Genomic DNA, 27,578 nt, shown 5'->3' on the forward strand with positions numbered 1-27,578 from the left:
CTCTCTCCCGGACTCTCTGTGTCTCTGTCCCTCTCTCCCGGACTCTCTGTGTGTCTCTGTGTCTCTGTCCCTCTCTCCCGGACTCTCTGTGTGTCTCTCTCTCTCTGTCCCTCTCTCCCGGACTCTCTGTGTGTCTCTCTCTCTCTGTCCCTCTCTCCCGGACTCTCTGTGTGTCTCTCTCTCTCTGTCCCTCTCTCCCGGACTCTCTGTGTGTCTCTCTCTCTCTGTCCCTCTCTCCCGGACTCTCTGTGTGTCTCTCTCTCTCTGTCCCTCTCTCCCGGACTCTCTGTGTGTCTCTCTCTCTCTGTCCCTCTCTCCCGGACTCTCTGTGTGACTCTCTCTCCCGGACTCTCTGTGTGTCTCTCTCTCTCTGTCCCTCTCTCCCGGACTCTCTGTGTGTGTCTCTCTCTCTGTCTCTCTCTCCCGGACTCTCTGTGTGTCTCTGTGTCTCTGTCCCTCTCTCCCGGACTCTCTGTGTGTGTCTCTCTCTCTGTCCCTCTCTCCCGGACTCTCTGTGTGTGTCTCTCTCTCTGTCCCTCTCTCCCGGACTCTCTGTGTGTGTGTCTCTCTCTCTCTCTCTCCCGGACTCTCTGTGTGTCTCTCTCTCTCTCTGTCTCTCTCTCCCGGACTCTCTGTGTGTCTCTGTCTCTCTCTCCCGGACTCTCTGTGTCTCTCTGTGTCTCTCTGTGTCTCTCTGTGTGTCTCTGTGTCTCTGTCTCTCTCTCCCGGACTCTCTCTGTGTCTCTGTCTCTCTCTCCCGGACTCTCTGTGTGTGTCTCTCTCTCTGTCTCTCTCTCCCGGACTCTCTGTGTGTCTCTGTGTCTCTGTCTCTCTCTCCCGGACTCTCTGTGTGTGTCTCTCTCTCTGTCTCTCTCTCCCGGACTCTCTGTGTGTCTCTCTCTCTCTGTGTCTCTCTCCCGGACTCTCTGTGTGTGTCTCTCTCTCTGTGTCTCTGTCTCTCTCTGTCTCGGACTCTCTGTCTCTCTCTGTCTCGAACTCTCTGTCTCTCTCTGTCTCGAACTCTCTGTCTCTCTCTGTCTCTCTCCCGGACTCTCTGTGTGTCTCTCTCTCCCGGACTCTCTGTGTGTGTCTCTCTCTCTGTCCCTCTCTCCCGGACTCTCTGTGTGTCTCTCTCTCTCTGTCTCTCTCTCCCGGACTCTCTGTGTGTCTCTGTGTCTCTGTCCCTCTCTCCCGGACTCTCTGTGTGTCTCTCTCTCTCTGTCCCTCTCTCCCGGACTCTCTGTGTGTCTCTCTCTCTCTGTCTCTCTCTCCCGGACTCTCTGTGTGTCTCTCTCTCTCTGTCTCTCTCTCCCGGACTCTCTGTGTGTCTCTGTGTCTCTCTCCCGGACTCTCTGTGTGTCTCTGTGTCTCTGCTCTCTCTCCCGGACTCTCTGTGTGTCTCTGTGTCTGTCTCTCTCTCCCGGACTCTCTGTGTGTGTCTCTCTCTCTGTCTCTCTCTCCCGGACTCTCTGTGTGTCTCTGTGTCTCTGTCTCTCTCTCCCGGACTCTCTGTGTGTGTCTGTCTCTCTCTCCCGGACTCTCTGTGTGTCTCTCTCTCTCTGTGTCTCTCTCCCGGACTCTCTGTGTGTGTCTCTCTCTCTGTGTCTCTGTCTCGGACTCTCTGTCTCTCTCTGTCTCGGACTCTCTGTCTCTCTCTGTCTCGGACTCTCTGTCTCTCTCTGTCTCGAACTCTCTGTCTCTCTCTGTCTCGAACTCTCTGTCTCTCTCTGTCTCGAACTCTCTGTCTCTCTCTGTCTCTCTCTGTCTCGAACTCTCTGTCTCTCTCCCGGACTCTCTGTGTGTCTCTGTGTCTCTCTCTCGAACTCTCTCTCTCTCCCGGACTCTCTGTGTCTCTCTCTCCCGGACTCTGTGTGTGTGTGTGTGTCTCTGTCTCTCTCTCGAACTCTCTGTGTGTGTCTCTGTCTCTCTCTCGAACTCTCTGTGTGTGTCTCTGTCTCTCTCTCGAACTCTGTGTGTGTCTCTGTCTCTCTCTCGAACTCTGTCTGTGTCTCTCTCTTCCGGACTCTGGCTCGCTCTCTCTCGGACTCGCTGTGTGTGTCTCTCTCTCGGAATCTCTGTGTCTCTGCCTGTCTCTCGGACTCTCTGTGTCTCCGTCTCTCTCTCCCGGACTCTCTGTCTGTCTCTGTTTCTCTCTCGCACTATGTCCCGCTCACACTCTCGGACACACTCCCGCTCTTTCTTGGACTCTCTCCCGCTCTCTCTCTTTCTTGGACTGTCTCTGTCGGACTGTCTATGTCTCACTCTTTCTCTCTCTCGGACTGTCTCCCGGACTCTCTCCCGCGCGTTTTCACTCTCTCTCGGATTCTTGTGTGTTTCGCTCTCTCTCTCTCTCGGACTGTGTGTGTGTGTCTCTGTCTCTCTCTCCCGAACTGTGTGTGTCTCTCTCTCTGAGACTGTATGTGTGTGTGTGTCTCTCTCTCGGACTCTCTGTGTGTGTGTCTCTCTCTCTCTCGGACTCTCTGTGTCTCTGTCTCTCTCTTTCTCAGACTCTGTGTCTCTGTCTCTCTCTTTCTCGGACTCTGTGTCTCTGTCTCTCTCTCTCTCGGACTCTGTCTCTGTCACTCTCTCTCTCTCTCGAACTCTCTGTGTCTCTGTCTCTCTCAGACTCTGTGTCTCTGTCTCTCTCTTTCTCAGACTCTGTGTCTCTGTCACTCTCTCTCTCTCGGACTCTCTGTGTCTCCGTCTCTCTCTCTTGGACTTTCTGTCTGTCTGTCTCTGTTTCTCTCTCGCACTATGTCCCGCTCACACTCTCGGACACACTCCCGCTCGCTCTCTCTTTCTTGGACTGTCTCTGTCGGACTGTCTATGTCTCACTCTTTCTCTCTCTCTCTCGGACTGTCTCCCGGACTCTCTCTCGCGCATTTTCACTCTCTCTCGGACTGTGTGCGTGTGCGCCCGTCCGTCCGTCTGTCTCTCTCGGACTCTCTCCATGTCTTGACGTGTTCCTCTGGCTTGTTGGGGTTTACCTTAGACAGGAAGCTGGGTTTTACAGAAGTGTTATTGATGGAGCCATGTGAGAGAGTTTAACACTTCTGCCAGTCAATTGTGTTTCAAATCTTCAAACCCTTCTGGCAAATGGCCTGGAAACATCGTTATTTGTGCAAATGTAGTAGTGACATAGGAAATGTTGGAATTGAAGTAACTCCCCTGACTGGTTCTATTGTACTGTGAAAAAATTACACCTTGCTCTCTCCCACCACCTCCTAAAGGACGCCGAAACTCAACTGAGATACGGGTTTCATGGGCTCTGATTTTCACTTGGATGCATTTCCATTAGCACTGAGGTATGGGTTCCAAAGACACTGATGCTTTGAGATATGTTTTAGTCACAGCCTGCCAATTAGAGTACCTGCTCGTTATCTCAACTCTGCCTCCTACCACTCTGCCAATTTCTCAACCAGATGAATAACTTGCCTTCAATTCCATGAGATGTTAGGCTAACCGGTCTATAATATAAAAACAAGAAATCCTGGAAATACTCAGCAGGTCTGGCAGCATCTGTGGAGAGAGAAGCAGAGTTAACATTTCAGGTCAGTGACCCTTCTTCAGAACTCGGTCCATAATATCCTGGTTTCTCTCTCGTTTTTCTTAAATAATGGAGTGATATGTGCAATTTTCCAATCTAAGAACGGTCCCAAATTGACAACTTTGGAAGATTATAGTTGGTGTATTTGCAATGTTCTCGCCTACTTTAAAAACCCGGGATGGAAACCATCTGGTCTTTGCAAATATATTTACTTTAATATTTTCATTATTCTTCATAGACCAATATTACTGCAGGGCACTATTTCTATTTTACATACATCTCATGTTTAACTTTCAGTCGCCGATTTCAGAATGATTTTAGGAATTCCATTGTCTGAGTGGTTTGACCATGGGTTAGGGAGGGAGTAAGATCAGCCCAGTGTTCCCACTCGTAATCCTAACCAGTGACTCATGCTCTAAAGTATGTGGGCAGGATTGTGCTCTGCATGATGTTCTCTGGTCGAATGTCCTGCAGATGTTCACTGCCTGGGCTCACACATGACGAATTACACAGGGTTGAGGTATCAGTGGGTGAGCCAGCCATAACTCAGAGCACTTCAGGAGAAGAGGAAACCTGAACCCCAGGACGACTCAACCTTCAGGGAGAAAGGGGATCTGAACCCCAGTGAGAGCATGAGAATAGATTGGCCGTTAACATAAAGGGGAACCCAAAGATCTTCTACCAGCATGTAAATAGTAGGAGGCGGAGGAGGACCTATTGGGGACAAAGAGGGTGATAGATGCTCAGTGGTGCAGGGCAAGGCTAGAATACTTAATGAATACTTTATATTGTTTACTAAGGAAGGGGATGCTGACAAGATATCGGGCGACTACATCTGCAGGAAGTGTATCCAGTTGCAGCTCCTCACAGACCGCATGAATCGGTTGGAGCGGCAACTGGATGCACTTAGGAGCATGCAGGTGGCGGAAAGCGTCATAGACAGGAGTTTTAGAGAAGTGGTTTCACCCAAGGTGCAGGCAGATAGATGGGTGACCGCTAGAAGGGGCAGGCAGTCAGTGCAGGAATCCCCTGTGGCTATCCCCCTCTCTAACAAGTATACCGTTTTGGATACTGTTGGGGGGATGGCCTATCAGGGGAAAACAGCAGCAGCCAGAGCAGTGGCACCACGGCTGGCACTGTTGTTCAGCAGGGAGGGACAAAGCGCAGAAGAGCAATAGTTATAGGGGACTCTATAGTCAGGGGCACAGATAGGCGCTTCTGTGGACGTGAAAGAGACTCCAGGATGGTATGTTGCCTCCCTGGTGCCAGGGTCAAGGATGTCTCTGAATGGACAGGGGGCATTCTGAAGGGGGAGGGTTAACAGCCAGAGGTTGTGGTACACATTGGTACCAATGACATAGGCAGGAAGAGTGATGAGGTCCTGCAGGGGGAGTTTAGGGAGTTAGGTAGTAAGTTTAAAAAAAACAGGACCTCTAGGTTTGTAATCTCTGGATTACTCCCTGTGCCACGTGCCAGAGAGGCTAGAAATAGGAAGATAGTGCAGCTAAATACATGGCTGAGCAGCTGGTGTAGAAGGGAGGGTTTCAGATATCTGGACCATTGGGCTCTCTTCAGGGACAGATGGGACCTGTGCAAGAAGGACGGGTTGCATCTAAACTGGAGGGGCACTAATATCCTGGCTGCAAGGTTTGCTAGCGTCACTCGGGAGGGTTTAAACTAGTGTGGCAGGGGGGTGGGAACCAGAGCAGTAGGACAGCAAGTGAAATAAATGAGGAGGACATAGTAAATAAGGCCAGTAGGACTAAGAGGAAGAGCAGGCAGGGAGATGTTGCTGAGCACAGCGGGACTGGTGGTCTGAAGTGCATTTGTTTCAATGCGAGAAGTATAACACATAAGGCAGATGAACTTAGAGCTTGGATTAGTACTTGGAAATATGATGATGCTATTACAGAGACTTTAGATTAGATTAGAGATACAGCACTGAAACAGGCCCTTCGGCCCACCGAGTCTGTGCCGAACATCAACCACCCATTTATACTAATCCTACACTAATCCCATATCCCTACCAAACATCCCCACCTGTCCCTATATTTCCCTACCACCTACCTATACTAGTGACAATTTATAATGGCCAATTTACCTATCAACCTGCAAGTCTTTTGGCTTGTGGGAGGAAACCGGAGCACCCGGAGAAAACCCACGCAGACACAGGGAGAACTTGCAAACTCCACACAGGCAGTACCCGGAATCGAACCCGGGTCCCTGAAGCTGTGAGACTGCGGTGCTAACCACTGCGCCACTGTGCCGCCCTTGGTTGAGGGAAGGGCAGGATTGGCAGCCAAATGTTCCAGGCTTTAGAAGCTTCAGGTGGGATAGAGGGGGATGTAAAAGGGGTGGGGGAGTTGTATTACTGGTTAAGGAGAGTATCACAGCTGTACTGTGGGAGGACACCTCAGAGGGGGTCATGCAGCGAGGCAATATGGGTGGAGCTCAGAAATAGGAAGGGTACAGTCACGATGTTGGGGGTTTACTACAGGCCTCCCAACAGCCAGCGGGAGGTAGAGGAGCAGATATGTAGACAGATTTTGGAAAGATGTAAAGGTAACAAGAGTTGTGGTGGTGGGTGATTTTAACTTCCCCTATATTGAGTGGGACTCACTTAGTGCTAGGGGCTTGGATGGGGCAGAATTTGTGAGGAGCATCCAGGAGGGCTTCTTAAAACAGTATGTAGATAGTCCAACTAGGGATGGGGCCATTCTGGACCTGGTATTGGGGAATGAGCCCGGCCAGGTGGTCGAGGTTTCAGTGGGGGAGCATTTCGGGAGCAGTGACCATAATTCCATAAGTTTTAAGGTACTTGTGAATAAGGATAAGAGTAGTCCTCGGGTGAAGGTGCTAAATTGGGGGAAGGCTAATTATAACAATATTAGGCAGGAACTGAAGAATTTAGATTGGGGGCAGCTGTTTGAGGGTAAATCAACATCTGACATGTGGGAGTCTTTCAAACGTCAGCTGATTAGAATCCAGGACCAGCATGTTCCTGTGAGGAAGAAAGGCAAGTTTCGGGAAGCTTGGATAACGCGGGATATTGTGAGCCTCGTCAAAAAGAAAAAGGAAGCATTTGTAAGGGCTGGAAGGCTAGGAACAGATGAAGCACTTGAGGAATATAAAGAGAATAGGAAGGAACTTAAGCAAGGAGTTAGGAGGGCTAAAAGGGGTCATAAAAAGTCATAGGCAAACAGGATTAAGGAAAATCCCAAGGCTATATACATATAAAAAAAGAGCAAGAGGGTAACCAGGGAAAGGGTTGGCCCACTCGAGGACAGAGATGGGAATCTATGTGTGGAGCCAGAGGAAATGGGCGAGGTGCTAAATGAGTACTTTGCATCAGTATTCACCAAAGAGAAGGACTTGGTGGATGATGAGCCTAGGGAAGGGAGTGCAGATAGTCTCAGTCATCTCATTATCAAAAAGGAGGAGGTGTTGGGTGTCTTGCAAAGCATTAAGGTAGATAAGTCCCCAGGGCCTGATGGGATCTACTGAAGGAGGCAAGGGAGGAAATCGCTGGGGCCTTGACAGAAATCTTTACATCCTCATTGGCTACAGGTGAGGTCCCAGGGGACTGGAGAATAGCCAATGTTCCTTTGTTTAAAAAGGGTGGCAAGGATAATCCAGGAAATTATAGGCCGGTGAGCCTTACGTCAGTGGTAGGGAAATTATTAAAGGATTATTCGGGACAGGATTTACTCCCATTTGGAAACAAACGAACTTATTAGCGAGACAGCATGGTTTTCTGAGGGGGAGGTCGTGTCTTACTAATTTGATTGAGTTTTTTGAGGAAGTGACGAAGATGATTGATGAAGGAAGTTATCTATATGGACTTTAATAAAGCCTTTGACAAGGTCCCGCATGGTAGACTGGTACAAAAGGTGAAGTCACATGGGATCAGAGGTGAGCTGGCAAGATGGATACAGAACTGGCTCGGTCACAGAAGACAAAGGGTAGCAGTGGATGGGTGTTTTTCTGAATGGAGGGGTGTGACTAGTGGTGTTCCGCAGGGATCAGTGCTGGGACCTTTGCTGTTTGTAGTATATATAAATGATTTGGAGGAAAATGTAGCTGGTCTGATTAGTAAGTTTGCGGACGACACAAAGGTTGGTGGAGTTGCGGATAATGATGAGGATTGTCAGAGGATACAACAGAATATAGATCGGTTGGAGACTTGGGCGGAGAAATGGCAGATGGAGTTTAATCCGGACAAATGTGAGGTAATGCATTTTGGAAGGTCTAATGCAGGTGGGAGGTATACAGTAAATGGCAGAACCCTTAGGAGTATTGACAGGCAGAGAGATCTGGGCGTACAGGTCACTGAAAGTAGCAACACAGGTGGATAAGGTAGTCAAGAAGGCATACGGCATGCTTGCCTTCATCGGTCGGGGCATAGAGTATAAAAATTGGCAAGTCATGCTGCAGCTGTACAGAACTTTAGTTAGGCCACACTTAGAATATTGCATGCAATTCTGGTCGCCACACTACCAGAAGGACATGGAGGCTTTGGAGAGGGTACAGAGGAGGTTTACCAGGATGTTGCCTGGTCTGGAGGGCATTAGCTATGAGGAGAGGTTGGAAAAACTCGGATTGTTTTCACTGGAACGACGGAGCTTGCATTCCAGGTTGATAAAGGAAGTGGGAGTGGAGATAGTGGAAGGGCTTGCCATAATCTTCCAATCTTCCCTGGATATGGGAGAGGTGCCAGAGGATTGGAGAATGGCAAATGTGACACCCTTATTCAAGAAAGGGTGTAAGGATATTCCAAGTAACTACAGGCCAGTCAGTTTGATATCAGTGGTGGGTAAGGTCAGAGAAAAAAATTAACAGGCACTTGAAAGGATTTGAGTTAATTAAGGAGAGCCAGCATGGATTTGTAAAAGGCAGATCGTGCTTGACTAATCTGTTTGAATTTTTTGATGAAGTAACAGAGAAGGTTGATGAGAAAGCAATAGATGTTGTCTATATAGATTTTAAGAAAGTATTTGGCAAAATACCACATAAAAGGCTGGTTAACAAAATTGAACTCATGAAATAGGAGGGTCAGTGTCAGCTTGGATGAAAGAAAATTGGCTTAAGGACAGAAAACAGCGAAATTCAGTATCTTAATATAAAAGTAAAATGCTGGAAATACTCAGCAGGTCTGGCAGCATCTGTTGAGAGAGAAACAGAGTTAACGTTTCAGGTCAGTGACCCTTCTTCAGAACTGACAAATATTAGAAATGTAAAAGGTTTTAAGCAAGTAAAGCGGGGGGTGGGGCAAGAGATAACGAAAGAGAAGGTGTTGATAGGACAAGGTCACAGAGAATAACTGAGCAGAAGGTCATGGAACACAGGCAAACGGTATGTTAATGGTGTGCTGAAAGACAAAGCGTTAGTACAGAGAGGGTGTGAATTGACTGTAAAGCACAAAGCACTCCAAGCAAATTATTGAATTCAATGTTCAGTCAGGTAGGCTGTAGCGTGCCTAATCGGTAAATGAGACGCTGTTCCTCGAGCTTGTGTTGATGTTCGCTGGAACACTGCAGCAATCCCAGGACAGAGATGTGAGCGTGGGGGGGTGGTGTCGAAATGGCCAGCAACCGGAAGCTCGGGGTCATGCTTACGGACTGAGTGAAGGTGTTCCGCAATGCGGTCACCCAATTTGTATTTGGTCTCCCCAATGTGGAGGAGATCACATTGTGAGCAGCGAATACAGTATACTAAATAGAAAGAAGTACAAGTAAATCGCTGCTTCACCCGAAAGGAGTGTTTGGGGCCTTGGATAGTGAGGAGAGAGGAGGTAAATGGGCATTTATTATACCTCCTGCGATTGCAGGGGAAGGTGCCATGGAAAGGGGATGAGGTGTTGGGGGTAATGGAGGAGTGGACAAGGGTATCACAGAAGGAACGATCCCTTTGGAATGCTGACGGGGAAGGGAGGGGAAGATGCGTTTGGTCGTGGCATCACACTGGATGTGGCGGAGGATGATCCTTTGGATCTGGAGGCTGGTGGGGTGGAAAGTGAGGAAAAGGGGAGCCCTGTCGCGGCTCTGGGAGGGAGGGGAAGGGGTGAGGGTAGAGGTGAGGGAAATGGGCCGGACACACTTGAGGGCCCTGTCAACCACAGTGGGGGGGAATTCTCAGTTGAGGAAAAAGGAAGACATATCAGAAGCACTGTCGTGGGAGGTAGCATCTTCAGAGCAGATGCATCGGCAATGGAGAAACTTACAGGAGGCAGGGTGTGAAGAAGTGTTGTTGAGGTAGCTGTGGGAGTCTGAATATCAGTAGACAGCCTATCTCCAGAGATGGAGACAGAGAAGTCGAGGATGGGAAGGGAAATGTTGGAGATGGATCATGTGAAGGTGAGAGAAGGGTAGAAATTAGAAGCAAAGTTGATAAAGTTTTCTAGTTTTAGGCGGGAGCAGGAAACGGCACCAATACCATCATCAATGTACCGGAAAAAGAGTTGGGGAGGTGGCCTGAGTAGGACTGGAACAAGGAATGTTTGGCATATCTCACAAAAAGACAGGCATAACTAGGATCCATGCGCTTACCTGCATGCTCACAATGTGGTCTCCTCTACATTGGGGAGACCAAATGCAGATTGGGTGACCGCTTTGCGGAATACCTCTGCTCAGTCCGTAAGCATGACCCCGAGCTTCCGGTTGCTGGCCATTTCAACACTCCCCCACCCACACCCCACTGCGCTCATGCTCACATCTCTGTCCTGGGACTGCTGCAGTGTTCCAGCGAACATCAACGCAAGCTCGAGGAACAGCATCTCATTTACCGATTAGGCACACTACAGCCTGCCGGACTGAACATTGAATTCAGTAATTTCAGAGCATGACAGCAACACCACCACCCCCCCCGCCTTTTTATGTTTAGTTATTTTTGTCTTTTTTGTTTGGTTATTTTATTTTAGTTTCTTTAGTCTTCTCTTTTGTTATCTCTTGCCTCACCGTTCACCCCCCCCCCCCCCACCCTGCTTTACTTGCTTAAAACCTTTTGCATTTCTAATATTTGTCAGTTCTGAAAAAGGGTCCTGAAACGTTAACTCTGTTTCTCTCTCAACAGATGCTGCCAGACCTGCTGAGTATTTCCAGCATTTGCAGTATTTTACTTTTATATTAAGACAGTGGTTCCCCAAGGATCAGTGCTAGGCCCACTGCTTTTTTTGATATGACTTGGATATTGGAATACAGAGTAAAATTTGCAGATAATACCAAATTTGGAGGTGTGGCAGACAGTGAGGATGTTTCCAATTGACTGCAATAGGATATAGATAGGCTAGCAGGATAGACAGACAAGAGGCAGATGGAATTTAATACAGAGAAATGAGAGGAGATGCATTTTAGCATTAGAGATAGGAAGAGGCAATATAGACTTAATGGCACCGTTCTAAAGAGTGTCCCGGGACGAAGGGACCTGGGGGGTTCATATGCATAGATCTTTGAAGGTGGCAGGACATATTGAGAAATTAGTTAGCAAAGCATATGGGATCTTGGGCTTCATAAATGGAAGCATAGAGTACTGCATCCAGTTCTGGTCACCACACTTTCGGAAGGATGTGAGGGTCTTTGTGGGGGTGCAGAGGAGATTTACCAGAATGGTTCCAGGGATGAGGGAATTTAGCTACAAGGTTAGGTTGGAGAAGCTGGGGTTGTTCTCTTGGAGCAAAGAAGATTGTGTGGAAATTTGCTAGAGGTGTACAAGATTATGACAGGTTTAGATAAGGCAGACAAAGAAAAGCTGTTCCCATTAGCTGATACAAGAATTAGACGACACAGATTTAAGGTTTTGGAAAAGAGATGCGGGGGGATGTGCGGAGAAACCTTTTTATGCAGTGAGTGGTGATGACCTGGAACTCGCTGCCTATTGGGGTGGTGAAAGTGGAGATGGTGAATGATTTCAAAAAGACATTGGATGGAGAAAGTGGTCCTGAACCCCAGTGAGATTCAGCACCTTCAGGAGGGGAGGGTACTTGAACCCTAATGAGAGTCAGCACATTCATGAGTGAAGGGGCTCTTAACCCCAGTAAGAATCACCAACTTCAGGAGAGAAGGGCCCCAACCCCAGTGAGAATAAGCGCCTCGAGAAGAGATGGGGTAAACGTTTTGTTCAAGTGAATTCTTGTGTTTTGTCAATAGAATCCAGTTTATGCGGGCATGTGGGAGTCCCCAATGAATGTGAGCTGCTTCTCTGAACTCGATCAATGCATACAATAGACCAAAGAAAAGCAATATATCCCAACCAGGATCTCCTTCAGTCCACCCTCAGTCAAGTCCTGGCTCGAATCACAGACCAGCTCAATGATTTAGCTGCTTTTGCTGTTCTGTGGATATATTGAGCTTCAATCCACAGGAAACTCTTTGTTTTAACAAAACTCTTGGAAGTATCCTTTTCAATTTACAGAATTTTTGCAATTCTTTAACAAATGTTTCAGGAGTGAACTGGTAAAATTGCTTCGGATTTTATTTAATCAGAAAACTTTTGAGAAAATCACTGAGCTTTAGAGCTCAGAATGCAGGATAATCTGGAAACCTTTGTGCTGCCTTTTTAAGAGACTGAGCTTCAGCCGATTTAATCATCTCCATATGCTGATCCTGGCTGCTGCAGAAGAATTTGGCACAGAAATCGGACTGCACAGTGGCAGCAAATAAATATGGGCACCGCATGTTTGTGGCTGGGGAGAAAATTCCATCTGTGAAATATTTGGGCTGCTTCAGACAGACCCCGTAAAGGTAAACAGATATCAGAGAGGAAATTAATCGGCAGTCTGGTCAGAGGAGCAGGACGCAGCGGTAGTACACGAGACAGAGACAAACTTCAGTGTCTGCATAGAGGGACAGAGCTCAGGCTGCAGAATGGTGCTGTGAAAACTCTTGCTGCCATGGTGATGAACATCATGCGGGTGATGCTGAACAGATTGAACGTTCTAAATTGTGATCAGATATTGGAAGGTTTGGCTTCAGTAAAACGGTCTGAGTGAGAAGAGAAAAAGCAAGATAAAGGGGTAGCAACACAAAAAGGGGAGAAGTGTGAGAAAGAAAGGGACAAAAGGAACAACGGAAAGGTGAAGCAACGCAGACAGAAAGAAAGGGACAGAGAAAAAAAGGGAGAGTAGAGAAGGAAAACAAGATGTGAAGAGCAACAGTGAGGGAAAAAAGTAGATTCAGGGCAAAAGATGAGCAAAGCAGTGAAAACAGAAGACAAAAAAGAGGGAAGCAAGAAAGGTACAAATATAAAAGGTGAATGAGTCACATACAGGCAGACTAGAAAAGAACAAAAAAAGAGAGCAACAAAATGAAAAAGAGGGAGAGATAGTGGCAAAGTGAGACAGAAACCAAATGAGAAAGACTGACGACGGTACAGAGTAAGACAGTGAGAGTTAGAGAAGGAAAAGAAACAGACTAACCCCAAGAAGCTCAATGAGAAGAATTTTGTCCTTCGTGCTGAAGCTCGTTGTGGATATCTTTGGGTTGATGTGTGGAGAGGAAGTTACTAAAACACTGTCTCTCCAGCTGGCATTTGGACCTTGGTATTTGGCTACAGGTGGCATTGCCTATAGAGCAGACCATGAACTCTGTTCTCTCTAAATATGGATCCCCACCTCGAAACTGGCTCAACCTGCGCCTCCGAACGCAGCCAAGTAAGTACTACGATTAATCCCTGGTAATGTGGCAGTGTTGGTGTTTAACAGAACAGGGATGGAATGAGAAATTTATTTATGCAGTGAACTGTTCTGATTTGGAATGTTCTATCTGAAAGGGTGGTAGAAGTAGATTCAATACAAACTTTCAACAGGATATATGCTTGAAAAGGAGAAATTTGCAGACAGAGAGGAAGAAGTGGGATTGACTGGATAGCTGTTTCAAAGAATAGGGCACAGTCACAAAAGGACCAAATGGCCTCATCCTGTGCTGTAAGATTCTTTGATTGTAAGCCTGCAGTGGAGGAATCCCTTTCACTAGTGCCCTGGCATTGTTGCGCTTGTAATTGGACAGTGCAATACCTGGTACGTTTATTCATTACTGTCGGATCAGGACACCTGCTGTTGTTGTTAAACTTTATCCTTTCTGTTGGGGAGGCTACTGAGAGGTTCCAGATGATCTCTGTGATGAGCAACACTTTTTGTTTTGCTAACAGAATCTTATCAGTTGAAATTGGGCATTTACAAAGAAATAGATTAGAATTTTAGAGACATTGTTGGACAGTGATTGCACATCTCCATGTAAGATGACTGTTTCGTGTTAAATTTCTAGGACCAGCTGGTTTTAAAATTTTCTCCCCTGATATCCTGAAGGTGTTTGTTCCACTGGGATTCAAATTCACTTCTCTCCTGAAGGAGCTGATTCTCACTGGAGTTCAGGTTCCCCACACCCACTCCCATCCCCACCACCGCTTCCCCTGGAGAACCGGACTCAGGCATGATGCACTCCTGGGTCAGATTGCCTGATGATCTTGGTTCACTTGGGTGGCATTGCAAGAGTGATCGGCACCTGTGAAACCCGCACCCAGCAATGATCAGCACTGGGCGGGTGGGGGAATCAGCGTATTAGTGAGACAGGATACAATAGAGGATGGATATTGAGACAGAAGGTCAGGAACAATCTGCAGCTTCTCTTTATAAATCATTTCTTGAACAGTAGCATCTGGACAAAGAACACAATCCAAAAGCAAAATACTGCAGATGCTGGAAGTCTGAAATAAAAACAGAAATGCTGGAATATAAACAAAAAATTCTGAAATTACTCAGCAGGTCAGACAGGATCTGTGGAGAGAGTTTAATGCTTCAGGTCAATAACCTTTCATCAGAAGTTCCTGATGAGTTACTTGAAAGGCCAATTAACTCCAATTTTACAGTGCACTTCTAATTTTATCAATGACGCATGGAGACCATGGATCTTTGGAGCCCCGCCTGTGAAACGAGGTGTCATGGAAGCAGGGAATAAGTGCTGGCTCTCTCAGGAAGCCATTGAGAGAGCCAGCGTGCGGTGGCAGGAAGGATGGAGCACAAAGGGCACTGCCAGACGTCAACAGAAAGGAGGAGAAGGTGTCAGGACTGTGGAGACTTGTTGCCAGGATCACATATGGGCAGTGGCACTTCTTCCAAAGAAAGGACTCAGGAAAAGGTGTGGGGGATAGGGAGGCCATTTGCATAGTAGGCTACGAATCAGAGAGAGGACACCTGCCATGGTACTCATTTACCTAGACCTCAGGGCTCCTGTTGAGGAGGAGGGGCAGCTCAGAGGGAAGGAGGGTCCAGGCACTGGCAGGGGCACACCACCAACTCAGGACCAGCAAGATGGTCAGGCTCAGGGTGGACACACTGGAGAAAGGCACAGAGGGCCACACCAACAGGCACTTCCGCACAGAAGAGGCAATCCCCAGGAGAGTGTACCGCCCAAGGCTGCATTTTCTCCAAATGTCCAAGTAGCAGCATCAGCGAAGATTGCTGGTCTCCAGGGAGGCTGTCACTGATCTCTGCGCCATGCTACAGGACAAGCTGAGACCCACTGGGCTTGGTGGACATCCAACACCCGCAGCGCTGGTGATCACCATGGCTGTCAACTTCTATGCTGCCAGATCCTTCCAGGGATCCACTGGGGACATGTGTGGGATCTCCCAGTCTGCAGTTCATTGGTGCATCAAGGAAGTGACCAATGCCGTGTTCAAGAGGGCCAACAACAATGCGCACTACCTCACTGATCTGGAAAGTCAGGCAGAGAGGTCCATTGCGTTCGGGGCCATCACTGGATTTGCCCAGGTACAAGGTGTCATCAACTGTACCTATGTGGCCATCAAGGCTGCCACGAACCAGCCAGTGGCCTTCATCAGCAGGAAGGGCTTCGATTCCATCAGTGTTCAACTGGTCTGCGACCACCCAAAGCAGATCCTTCAGGTGTGTGCACGGTTCCCGAGAAGCAGCCACAATGCCTACATATATCGGCAGTCCCAGGTGTCACAGCTTTCCCGGCCCCTTGTGTGCCTTCAAGGATAGAGACTTGGCGACAAGGGCTACTCTTGCCTGTGAGGAACCCACACACAGATGCAAAGGAGAGGTACAACACCTGCCACAGGTCAACCCGAGCGACCATCGAGCAGGCTATTGGACTTCTGAAGATGCAATTCAGGTGCCTAGACCAATCTGGTGCAGCCTTTCAGTATGTGCCAGCAAGGGTCTCACATATTGTGTGGTGGTCTGCTGTACATTGCACAACCTAGAACTGCAGAGGGAGGAGTTATTCAACAATGAGGAAATCGCTGATCGCAATGCCTCCTCTGCCGATGAAGATATGGTTGAGCCAGCTGACCATGTGATGCAAGATGAGGAATCCCTTGGACCACAGACAGTGCACAAAGAGGTACATGCAAGGGAGGCTCAGGACATACAAATACAGAGCCGTTTCCTGTGGCCCCTTTGTCCTTTCAGAAAAATTTCAATAAAGCCTTACCTTTAATCAGTCCTGTTGTCGCACCCTTCATTTTGTAGCGCCCAGATGCACAGCACATAGTGGCAAGGCTGAGGAGCTGAACGCATGCGCCTTACTCCATCGCTTCAAGCCCACTGAGGGAACAAGGTTGTAGATGAGATCTCACAGGGTAGCAAGAATTAGAATGAGAAGCAGCATCAGTGAGTGAAAGATTTATTGAGGCGTACAACAGAAATGAGACTTAACATCTATCACCCATGCACCCCAAATGCAGCTAGGTGCTCTTTTTAATTCTGTTACACGTGTTGCTACAAGCTGCTTCCCCTGTGCCCGCAGCTGAGGTGGAGGCAGGCTGCCTCTGGCTTCAGATGACCTTGGTGGCCATCCTCTGACTGCTTCAGGCCTGGAGGGCCCTGGCATGCTGAGGTGCTCTTGCACTGTCACAGGGCCCTCCAAAAGCTCAAGTCAGCCTCTCCTCCTCCCTTGCAAAGTACACTTGTACCTCCATGGTCACCTGAGAAGGATGAGGACCTGGTGGAGGCTTCAGGTGCCTCATCCCCCTCTCACTTTGCCACTACTGCATAGAGCTCATGGACATGGCAATGGCATGCAGGTCTGCATCTTTGGCATTCACTGAGTGGTCTGGATTAGGCTCTCCATAAGAGTTTCCAATCTCTTGATGGAGGAAGCCATGCACACACATGCCAGAGACATGGCAGCACTCATGGCCTGGATGTATTCATCCAATAGTCCCGCATGGAAATGCATAGCCTTTGGAAGCTCTGCCAGATGTTCCCTCACCTCTCACTACAACTGCAGCAGTTGCTGTGTTGCAGCTGATGCCAGAGGCACTTCATCAGTCTGGAGCTCAGCGTGGGCCAGGCCTTCCACAGCCCTCCAACTGTCAGTGGCTGTCACAGGCTCTGTCAGCTGCTCAGGTGCATGTTTGATGTGCTCCCCAGCTTGTGATCCTGAATCTTCTCATGAATGTATACCCACTGGCATGAGAGTATCTGTGCCACTGGAAGATGTGGGGGAATATTGTGAAGCTGGACACTCCGAGGATCCCTCCTCCTCCTCCTCCTCAGAGGTGGCCAGCTGGCCCCGGGCTCTTGAACTCTTCGGCTCGGCTCGGCTTGACACAATACAGGTAGATGTATTTTACATGTGGATACTTACTTACACATCTACCACCACTCAGTAAGCAAGGAAGTAAAGCACTCACAATGATCAAAAACCACTCACAAACACACTGCTTTTCATCTCACCATTTTACCAACAAATGCACAGAAAGGTTAAAGTTCACAGGCACACGCCTTGCAAATAGGAGCATCGAGATCACTGGCTCAACAAACAGTCTATTACTGATTTTATTTGCTAATCAGAAATGCAATTAGGCACATCTGGATTCTCAATTAACCAGCTGTTGCTAAAGTATTGGACAACACTGTTCTATTTTCCAGCCAGGACGCACTCCTTCCTGTTTTCGGAAAAGGGGAGAAGTCATTTGGAACAGAAAGTTTCCAGGTGGCCTACACAGAGCGTGCTGTTGGCTGCTGTGGAAATTTAGTCACCTTGACATTCCGCCCGTGACTTTCCCTGTGCTGAAACAGGACACCCAGCCGAAGGAAGAACATTCGCCAATTTGTAACAAAGATTTTATTTAAATGGCCTGTTAGCAGTAAGGTTCGACTCCATCCAACATGCTCTGGGTCGTGCATTTATTTATAGAACTGCATTCAGTTTTGGGCACCGCACCTAAGAAAGGATGTATTGGCTTTGGAGTGGGTACAGCACAGATTCCCCAGAATGATACCAAGTTTCAGAGGATTAAATTATGAGGACAGGTTGCATAAACTTCATTTGTATTCAACTGAGTTTAGAAAATTAAGGAGTGATCCAACTGAGGTGTTTTGAATGATGTGATTCAGTAGGGTAGATACCGAGAAACAATTTCCTCTGGTGGGGGCTATTCAGAACAATGGGGCACAATCTTGGCCATTCAGGAACAAAATAAGGAAGCACTTCTTCACACAAAGTTTCATGAAAATCTAGAACTTTCTCCTCCAAAAGACTGGATGCTGTGGGTCAATTGGGAGCTTTCAAGACAGAGATCAATGGATTTTTGTTAGGTAAGGGTATCCAGGGATATGGCAGAAAGTTGGGTAAATGGAGTTGAGGTGCAGATCTGCCATGATCTAATCGAATTGGTAGAGCAAGCTTGAGGGGCTGAATGGCTTTGTCGTGTTCCTATGTAACAGGCTTGAGGAGCTGACTGACAGCCTCCAAAAAGCTCAAGGGGCTGACTAGCTTCTTGTTCCTCTGTAACAGGCTTGAGAGGCTGATTGACCTCCTCCAGTTTCTGCTTAACAGGCTTTAGGCACTGAATGGCCCATTCCTGTGCAATAGGCTCAGGGGCTAAATGGCCTCCTTTTTCCTGTGTAATGACTCGAGAGGCTGAATGGCCTCCTCCTGTTCCTATGTTCATGCTGAGTCCTGTGTAATGACAGACCCTGTGGCCCCATGGAATGCGGTGGTTTTCGTAAGATGGTGTAGCTAAACAATCAATTCTTGTCTTCATTAATTCCTGTGTGATTCTTGTTAGCTGGTTTTCTTTGACACAACCCTGCAATTAAAGAAATGATTAAGAATTCAAGGAATCAGCTTTGATCCCTTTCAAGCTTTTCATCTTGAAATTCTATGCATAATCATCTATTTCTATATTTTAAATCCCCGTCTTGGTGCCCCCAGCCCAGTGCAATCAGTGGAAAATATGGAATTAACAAGGCTGTAGAAGTAATGCCTGTTCTTCATACTTCCTCCCGAGGTGGGGTTGTAACTTCTCTCAACCTGTTACAGCAAGCACAGCTATCAGACAACAGAGAGTGTAAATCTGGTGGGGTATAAATCAGGCAAGGTGAATGGCTTTTTCCAGTTGAACAGCAACAGTTTAAATAGGCAGGTTGTACCAATTTCTGGGCCCTTGGTTCTCTTTGCGCACCCCAACTTCACGCACTTTCACTCACTGCCTGGCCTAAGTCCCTGCCAGTGTGCAAAGGGCTGTTTGAGTGTGCAAGAGGGCAGGGGCTCAGGCTGGCAGGAGTCTGAATCCTGTTTCTCAGGATTTACAGCCGCAGCAACATATGGTCAGAGTTCCTGGCAATGGTTGGTTCCTCTGATTGGGTTAACACCTTCTTCTGGGATTTTTTTTGCTCAGATATTTCTTAACTGTTTATTATTAGCTTCATCTGACGCAAACCCAAACTTCCCGAGCCAAAAGAAATTGGATGGGAGACTCGGAAGAAACAGAAAATAATATGAGCAGCGGAACGCTGAGCTAACCAGACAGTGAAGTCATTCATCCATCCTCCCAAAAAAGGAAAAAACACACTTATTTTCACCTCTCCATCAGATTGAATGATAGTGTTCCTTGGATTTGGCACTGAGATTCGCTTCCTCAATTCATCTGCTGGTCTGCAGCAGTTCAGAACAAAATTCATTTCTCGTGTCCAAAACAATTTTCTTTTGAGAAACATGGGTCAATGGTCAAGGTCCAAGATTGCAAAGTATAGGAGATCCCGCTACACTGTCCCATCAAACACTCCCAGGGCAGGTACAGCATGGGTTAGATGTGCTTCCGTGACCAGTGGGCACTGCAGGGACTGGAGTGCATTGTCGATGCCAAGAATGGCATTTTAATTTGAGTTTTTGGTTTATTTATTTAGAGATACAGCACTGAAACAGGCCCTTCGGCCCACTGAGTCTGTGCTGACCATCAACCACCCATTTATACTAATCCTACATTAATCCTATATTCCTACCACATCCCCTACCAATACTAGGGGCGATTTATAATGGCCAATTTGCCTATCAACCTGCAAGTCTTTGGCTGTGGGAGGAAACCAAAGCACCTGTCGAAAACCCACATGGTCACAGGGAGCACTTGCAAACTCTGCACAGGCAGTACCCAGAATCGAACCCGGGTCGCTGGAGCTGTGAGGCTATGGTGCTAACCACTGCACCACTGTGCTGCTTATTTAAAAAAGCATGTATATAAAGGGGGCCTGGAGAATAAAGGCCCCCTCGACATAAAATATATAAAAGGGGCCTGGGGTATAAAGGCCACCTTATTAAAAAAAAGGGGTTAGATACAAGAAAAAAAAAAGAAAACAAAAACAAAAAAAAATGGGTTAGATGCAAAGATAATCTGCTGCTACTGTGTCCCATCAAACACTCCCAGAGAAGATACAGTGTGGGCTAGGTACATAGTAAAGCTCCCTCTATACTGTCTCACAAAACACTCCCTGGGCAGGCATAGCAGGGGTTAGAGTTCCAAGTGGATGGGTGCAATTGCCTTTTCTTATCCCAGACTGTTCCCATATACACAGTCCCCTTTCAGCTGAGTTCAAAGGGAAGCTGTTGTATTGCCCAGGAACCACAGTGGATTCTCTATCCTTTCTCCAGGTAATACAGAAGTTGAAAGATTTTAAATTTGTGCATTTTAAACAGGATTGTTTCTGCTGGGGGAGGGACAAGGGACGCACTTCCCCCATCTGGAAGATGTTTTTAAAGTGCCATTGATTACACAGCTGGAAGTAAATAAGTAAAGTCACTGGTTGGGATGGGTTAGGAGAAATGATTCACCTAATCACAGGGACAGCTCCCTTCCTGACAACCAACATCAAAAGTATTTTATTTCAAAGCAGAAATTTGTTCAGCCTGTGGGTTCCTGTTGTCTTTGGGCTGCCTTTGCAATCCTGAAATTTTTGCCTCTCTTCAGGACCCCAATAATTTCAGTGTCAATGATTGGAGGTGCCCAAGAGTGCAGTGCACTGCCTCTCTGTCTTTATTGACTGCTTGCCTGCTTGCTTGGCACTCACAACCTCCAATGGGAGCCAATCTGGGTTGAGGAGATCACTGGACAGGGAGTTGTGGGAAGTAGCCAGGAGCAGATCACACTGTAATACCTCTCCTATTTGCCTGTTCTTCACGTGAGCCTGGGCAGCAAGTGACAACAGAACATTCACATACAGAACCCATCACAGTGGAATAGCCCATCCTGTTCAGATTCAAAGCCCAGCCCAGCTCAACATGTCCAGCAGGGGTCACTGGACAGCGATCAGGAGCAGGAATCACAGCTGAGTTTTCATGCTATTGCATGGGGGTTGGGTCTGTATTGGGTTTGTTGGGGGGCGAGGTAAAGGATAGAATGATTAATGAATTTCTATATCCTGTTGAGGAGCAAATTGTCCTAGTTGCATTATTCAGAAATCTGAACTGCGCCATTGCTTCACACCTCACAGCATTGTGTTCCTGCAGACCTGAGCCCTGTTGCTCTTTCCCCTTGTCACTCTTTCTTTCCCTATTGCCTATCTCCCTCCTTGTCCACCTGTATTCCTGTTTTCTCATTTTTCTTCCCTCCCTCAATATGCCCCTCCTCCCTCTGCCTCCCCTCTACTTCCCTTTGTTTCCTTTCTCCTTGTCCTTTTTTCTGTCCCATTCCACCCTCTACCTCTCTATTATTCTTGGTCTCACTTCCTCTTGTTACCTCTCCTCCCTTCTCATTGATGGCTTAAACTAGATTGACAGGGAGATGGGAACCTGAGGGCAAACAGTGTGAAGGGCACAAAATTCTTGAACTGCATTCAAGAGAACCTTTTTAGCCAGCACGTAACAAACCCAACGAGAGGGGATGCAATAGATTTAGTCTTAGGAAATAAAGCCAGGCAAGTGGATGAAGTAGCAGTGGGTGACCATTTTGGAGATAGTGAACATAATACATAGATTTAGCATTATTATAGAAAAGAACAAGGATAGAAAGGAGTAAAAGTTCTAAATTGGGGGAAGGCAAATTTTACGAAGCTGAGAGGTGATCTGGCGAAAGTGGACTGGATACAGCTACTCAAAGGAAAATTAGTGGAAAACCAGTAGGAAGCATTCAAAAGCGAGATTCAACGGGCGCAGTGTAGACATGTTCCCACAAAGAAAAAGTGTGGTACTGTCAAATCTAGAGACCTCTGGTTATCCAGAAGCATACAGGGTAAGATAAAGCAGAAAAAGAAAGCTTATGACAGTCACAAAATAAAGAATATAGAAAGTACAGGGGTGAAGTAAAAAAGGAAATTAGAAAAGCAAAGAGAGGACATGAAAAAATATAGGCAGGTAAAATTAAGGATTACCTAAAGATGTTTTATCAGTACATTAAGAGCAAGCGGATAACTAAGGAAAGGGTAGGGTCAATCAGAGATGTACAAGGTAACTTATGCATTGGATGCAGAAGATGTGGGCAGGGTTCTTAATGAGTACTTTGTCTCTGTCTTCACAAAGGAAAGGGATGATGCAGACATTGTAGTTAAAGAGGAAGAGTCTGAAATATTAGATACGATAAACGTAATGTGAGAGGAAGTACTAGAGGGTCTGACATCCTTGAAAGTGGATAAATTACCAGGGCTGGATGGATTGTATCTCACACTGTTAAAGGAAGCCAGGGAGGAAATAGTGGATGCTCTGAGGATCATCTTCAAATCCTCACTAGATACAGGCAAAGTACTAGAGGATTAGAGGTCTACAAACATTGTACCATTATTTAAAAAGGGTGCAAGGAATAGACCAAATAATTATAGGCCGGTCAGTCTGACCTCGGTGGCAGGCAAATTGTTAGAATCAATTCTGAGAGATAGGATAAACTTCACTGAGAAAGGTAGAGATTAATCAGGGATAGTCGACATGGATTTGTTAAAAGGTCGTGTCTTTCTAACTTAATTGAATTTTTGGAGGAAGTAACAAGGAGGATTGATGAGGGTAGTGCAGTGGCTGTTGTCTACATGGATTTTAGTAAGGCATTTGACAAGGTCCCACATGGCAGACTGGTCAGAAAAGTAAAAGCCCTTGGGATACAGGGGCATGTGGCGAGTTGGATTCAAAATTAGCTCAGTGACAGGAAACAAAGGGTAATGGTCGACGGATGTTTTTGTGAATGGAAGGCAGTTTCCAGTAGCATTCCACAGGGCTGAGTTGGACTTAAATGTGGGAGGCATGACTGGGAAATTTGCAGATGGTATGAAAATTGGCCATGTGGATGATAGTGAAAAGGATAGCTGTAGACTCCAGAATGATATCAATGGTTTGGTTGAATGGGTGGAAAAGTGGCAAATGGAATTCAATCCAGAGAAGTGTGAAGTAATGCATTTGAGGAGGGCAAATAAAGCAAGGGAATACAAGCAATAAATGGGAGGATATTGAGAGGGGTAGAGGAAGTGAGAGACCTTGGAATGGTATGTCCACAGGTCCTTGAAGGTGGCAGGACAGGTAGATAAAGTGGTGAAGAAGGCATATGGAATACTTTCCTTTATTGACCAAGGTATAGAATACAAAAGCAGGGATGTAATGCTGGAACTGTATCATATGCTGGTTAGGCCACAGTTGGAGTATTGCATATAGTTCTGGTCACCACTTTACAGGAAGGACATAATTGCTCTGGAGAGAGTACAGAGGAGATTTACAAGAATGCTACCAGGGCTTGAAAATTGCAGCTATGAGGAAAGATTGGATAGGCTCAGGTTGTTTTCCTTAGAACAGAGGAGGCTGAGGGGTGACTTAATTGAGGTGTACAAAATTATGAGGGGCCTAGATAGAGTAGACAGAAAGGACCTGTTTCCACTAGCGGAGAGGTCAATTACCAGGGGGCACAGATTTAAGGTGTTTGGCAGAAGGATTAGAGGGGACATGAGCAAACACTTTTTCACCCAGAGGGTGGTGGGTGTCTGGAATTCACTGCCTGGATCGGAGGTGGAGGCAGAAACCCTCAATTCATTTAAAAGGTACCTGGACCTGCACCTGAAGTGCCGTAACCTGCAAGGCTACAGACCAGGTGCTGGAAGGTGGGATTAGGTTGGGCAGCTAGATTTTTCAGCCGGCACGGACACGACGGGCTGAATGACCTCTTTCTGTGCCGTAACCTTTCTATGGTTCATTCCCCCTCTTTCCCTCTATTTCTCCTTACCTTATCCTGCTCTCTATCCCTCTCTCCTTTATTCTTCCCTCTATTTTCATCTCTCCAACCCTCCCTCCCCCTTTCCCCCTCCCTCTCTTCCTCACTGCCTATATCATTCCTCCACTCTCACTTCCTCTATCTTGTTTAACCTTCCATCTTTTCTCTCTCACCACTTCTCTTTCCTTTCAACCTCTCCCTCCCACCCCTATTTCTCTCTGCATTTACTGCTTTTCCTCCCCCCTCACTCTGTTGCCTCCCTCTCTCTTCCCCATCCCCATTCTCCTCCTCCTCCCTCCCTGGTTCTCCACCCTTTGTCTCTCCCTCCCCTCTTACTTTCCATCCCTCTCTCGGTCCTTTCCTACCCTCTATCTCCATCTGCCTCCCTCTCCGTTTCCTTCTCCAATTTGTCTCCCTCCCCCTCCTCTTTCTCCCTCACCATTTCCCTCTCTCTCTGTCCCCTTTCTCCCTCCCTTTGCCTCTCCGTTTCTCTTTACTTTCCCCTTCCCTTGTCTCAGCTTCCCCAATTTTTCTCTACTCTCTCCCTCCCTCTCTCAGTACTTCAGTTGAGGTTTCTGCATGAAGTAGGTGATACACTTTCTGACTCGTTGAATATCAGACTCCTGATGGGGTCAGGCCGGGTGTGGATGGGTTCGGGTGTGACTAGGCAGTCGGCTCTGCTGCTGGCATCAAAAGTGTTTGATTTTTTTCGAGAGGTACAGAACACAATCGGGAAAACCACACGTAAGTTAATTTTTCTGATGTTTCTGCACGGATCAGGTTCCCCACTAACTGGATCTGTTTTCCAGCCATTTTTCTCCCCATTTATTCATGTTTATGCATTATAATCCATAAAAATGTCACTTCTCATTTTTCTTAAGAAAAGTCTTCCCACCTGTGATGGTTAACAGTCGCTTAAAAATATGTTACGAGCTCACAAGATACCAGTCTGGTGTGGACTCTGTCTTTAATGAAAACTGACTCTAATGGCTGCCCCCAATCCGAGTCCCTCATGGTAGAAGTCACATGACTACAGCAAGCCAGGAGGCACATTGGTACAGTATTGCATTTCCATCCCAAACATCCCCCTTTTCGTGCAAAAAAACAAAAGAAAATTTGCATGCATCACCATTGATATTGTTAGCTGCCCAAGTTACCCACTATGCACACAACTGTTCTCATGTATTGGCAGTTTGTCATTCTTGTTAGTCTCTGCACATGCTTTGCACAGAAAGCCATAAAATCGTGCTGGTCTCTTAATGGTGCATGTGCGCGTTGTCGTTGGTTGTTCATCTGAGTGATTTTCCTTCTCCAGAGAGTGGCGTTCCCTTGTCACTTGTTGCCGCGGTAACTATTGTTGTTCCATTTCCGTTGTTGGGGTGCTGTGGACCTCTGGGGCTGATGGTTGTTCTGTGGTCTGTGCAGTTGGTGAGCTCTCATCTTCCTGATTGGCCACCTGCTTTGATGGAACAGCTTCTCCAGTTGTGCGTATGTGTCGGCGGTTGCGGTGGTATATTTGGTCATTCACTTCCACCGCATGCGATTGAGGTGACAACTGCTCTACGCAGGTCCCAAGTTGCCACTTGGGCTGACTCTTGTTGAAAGCGTTGAAAGCTTGTACTCTGACTGGCTCTCCAATGCTCAATTCTGGCAATGGTTTGGAAGTTTTGTCAAAGTGAAATTTGACTTTCTGCCATTTCACTTTGATTTTGTTACTCACACCTGTTACTACTTCTGACTTTAGTAGGTTTTTTGCTATTGGAAGAATAGTTGGGTGCAGCATGACATTAGTCTTTGTAACGGACTACTTTCCATACCTTCGGTAGGTGTGTTTCTCCACTTGAGGATTGCCTTGTATATATATCCGTGCCAGATTTGCTCGATTTCTTTATGATTCTTTTGGCAATTTTTCACTGCCACCTCAGCCTTTCCATTCGACTGGGGATAGTGTGGAGATGATGTATGGTGTTGAACTTCTCAAAACTTTATGAAACGGCTGATTTCTTCAGTCATGAACTGAGGGCCATTGTCGGTTATCACAATGCCTGGAATGCCGTAATGACCAAAATGTGCTTTCAGGCATTCTACAATCTCACCGGTTATCATTGAGGTCAGCTGGTCTACCTCCCAGTAGTCAGAATAGTAGTCTCCAGTGACAAGATAATCAGTTCTTGTGAGAGTGAAGAGGTCTATTCCCAGCTTCATTTAAGGTCTGTCTGGGATGTCATGTGTCATCAGCGGTTCTTTAGCTTGCTTAGCTTGGTACTCGTTGCACACACTGCACTGGCTGATGTGGCCCTTGATTTAATTGCTCATGTTTGGTCAGTAGAGTACTTCTCTTGCCTTCCTCAGACTCGACTCAATTCTTTGGTGGCTTGCATGGATGTGCTTTAGCATCTCTCCTCTCAACTCCTTTGGGATAATGACTCTATTTCCTTTGTCCAAGATGCCATCTTGGGCTGTCAATTCATCTCTGTAAGCCCAATACGCTCTTGTGACCACAGGAGTGTCCTTGATGCTGTCAGGCCATCCTTTCATCACTACTTCTTGCAACACTTGTAGAGTTGGATCTTGTTAGGTCGTTCGCTTGATTTGAGCAAGGCGTGTCTCTGCTGGGTTGCTGACTTGCAGAGTATGTCGAGCTGCTGCTTCACATTGGATTTGGAAGATTTCACACTCTGTCGTAGCATCCTCTACTTTCTTCATAGGGAGTGCAGTTCTCGACAGCATGTCAGCATTTTCTGTGGCTTCCTGTAGTTTTTAGCAGTTCTGACCATTCCTGTGGACTTTGTTCCATTGTTGTGCTTCTAAGCAGCTCTTCAACACTCACCTCAACGCCACTTCTGACACCATGTTACGAGCTCACAAGACGCCAGTCTGGTGTAGACTCTGTCTTTAATGAAAACTGACTGGAGTGACTGCCCCAGTCCGAGTTCCTCATGGTAGAAGTCACATGACTACGGCAAGCGAGGAGGCACATTGGTACAGAATTGCATTTCTATTCCAAACAAAATACTTGCTACATAAATAGTCAGGCCTCAGGACTCTCTCTAACTAAGGGACACAGATCCTCACATTGGGAGACACAAGCTCCAGAATTTCTCACACTGGTAGACATAGTCCTCGGGACTCTCACTCTGGGGGGCAGAGGCCCCTGGGATCCTCACACAGGGAGATCAGACCCCAGACCTTCTTGCACTGGGACAATCAGGCCTGGGGCTCTTTCACACTAGGACAGTCAAGCCCTAGGCCCTCCCACACTAGGAAAGTCAGGTCCCGGGCCCTCCCACACTGGGACAGTCAGACCCCACGCCCTACCACACTGGGGCAGTCAGGCCCCAGGCTCTGTCTGGGAGATACAGGACCAAACCTTCCCACAACTTAGAAAGTGGGCCAGCGTTAGTACACCTGACCCTGAAAGGTGCAGGGAGGCTGAGATGGAAAATGAGATGTTTAAAAGAGGGAATTGCACCCTCCTCAAATAACTGGTGGGAAGATAGCAAGGTACAAAACAGCAGGTGGCGTTTGCAAGTCCATCCCCTCAGCTACAAAAAATAATTAAAGAGGCTAGTGGACTATTGGTCTTTATCTCAGGGGCCTAGAGAACAAATAT

Source organism: Heterodontus francisci, chromosome 37 (genome assembly GCF_036365525.1).
Source record: "Heterodontus francisci isolate sHetFra1 chromosome 37, sHetFra1.hap1, whole genome shotgun sequence".
NCBI lineage: Eukaryota > Metazoa > Chordata > Chondrichthyes > Heterodontiformes > Heterodontidae > Heterodontus > Heterodontus francisci.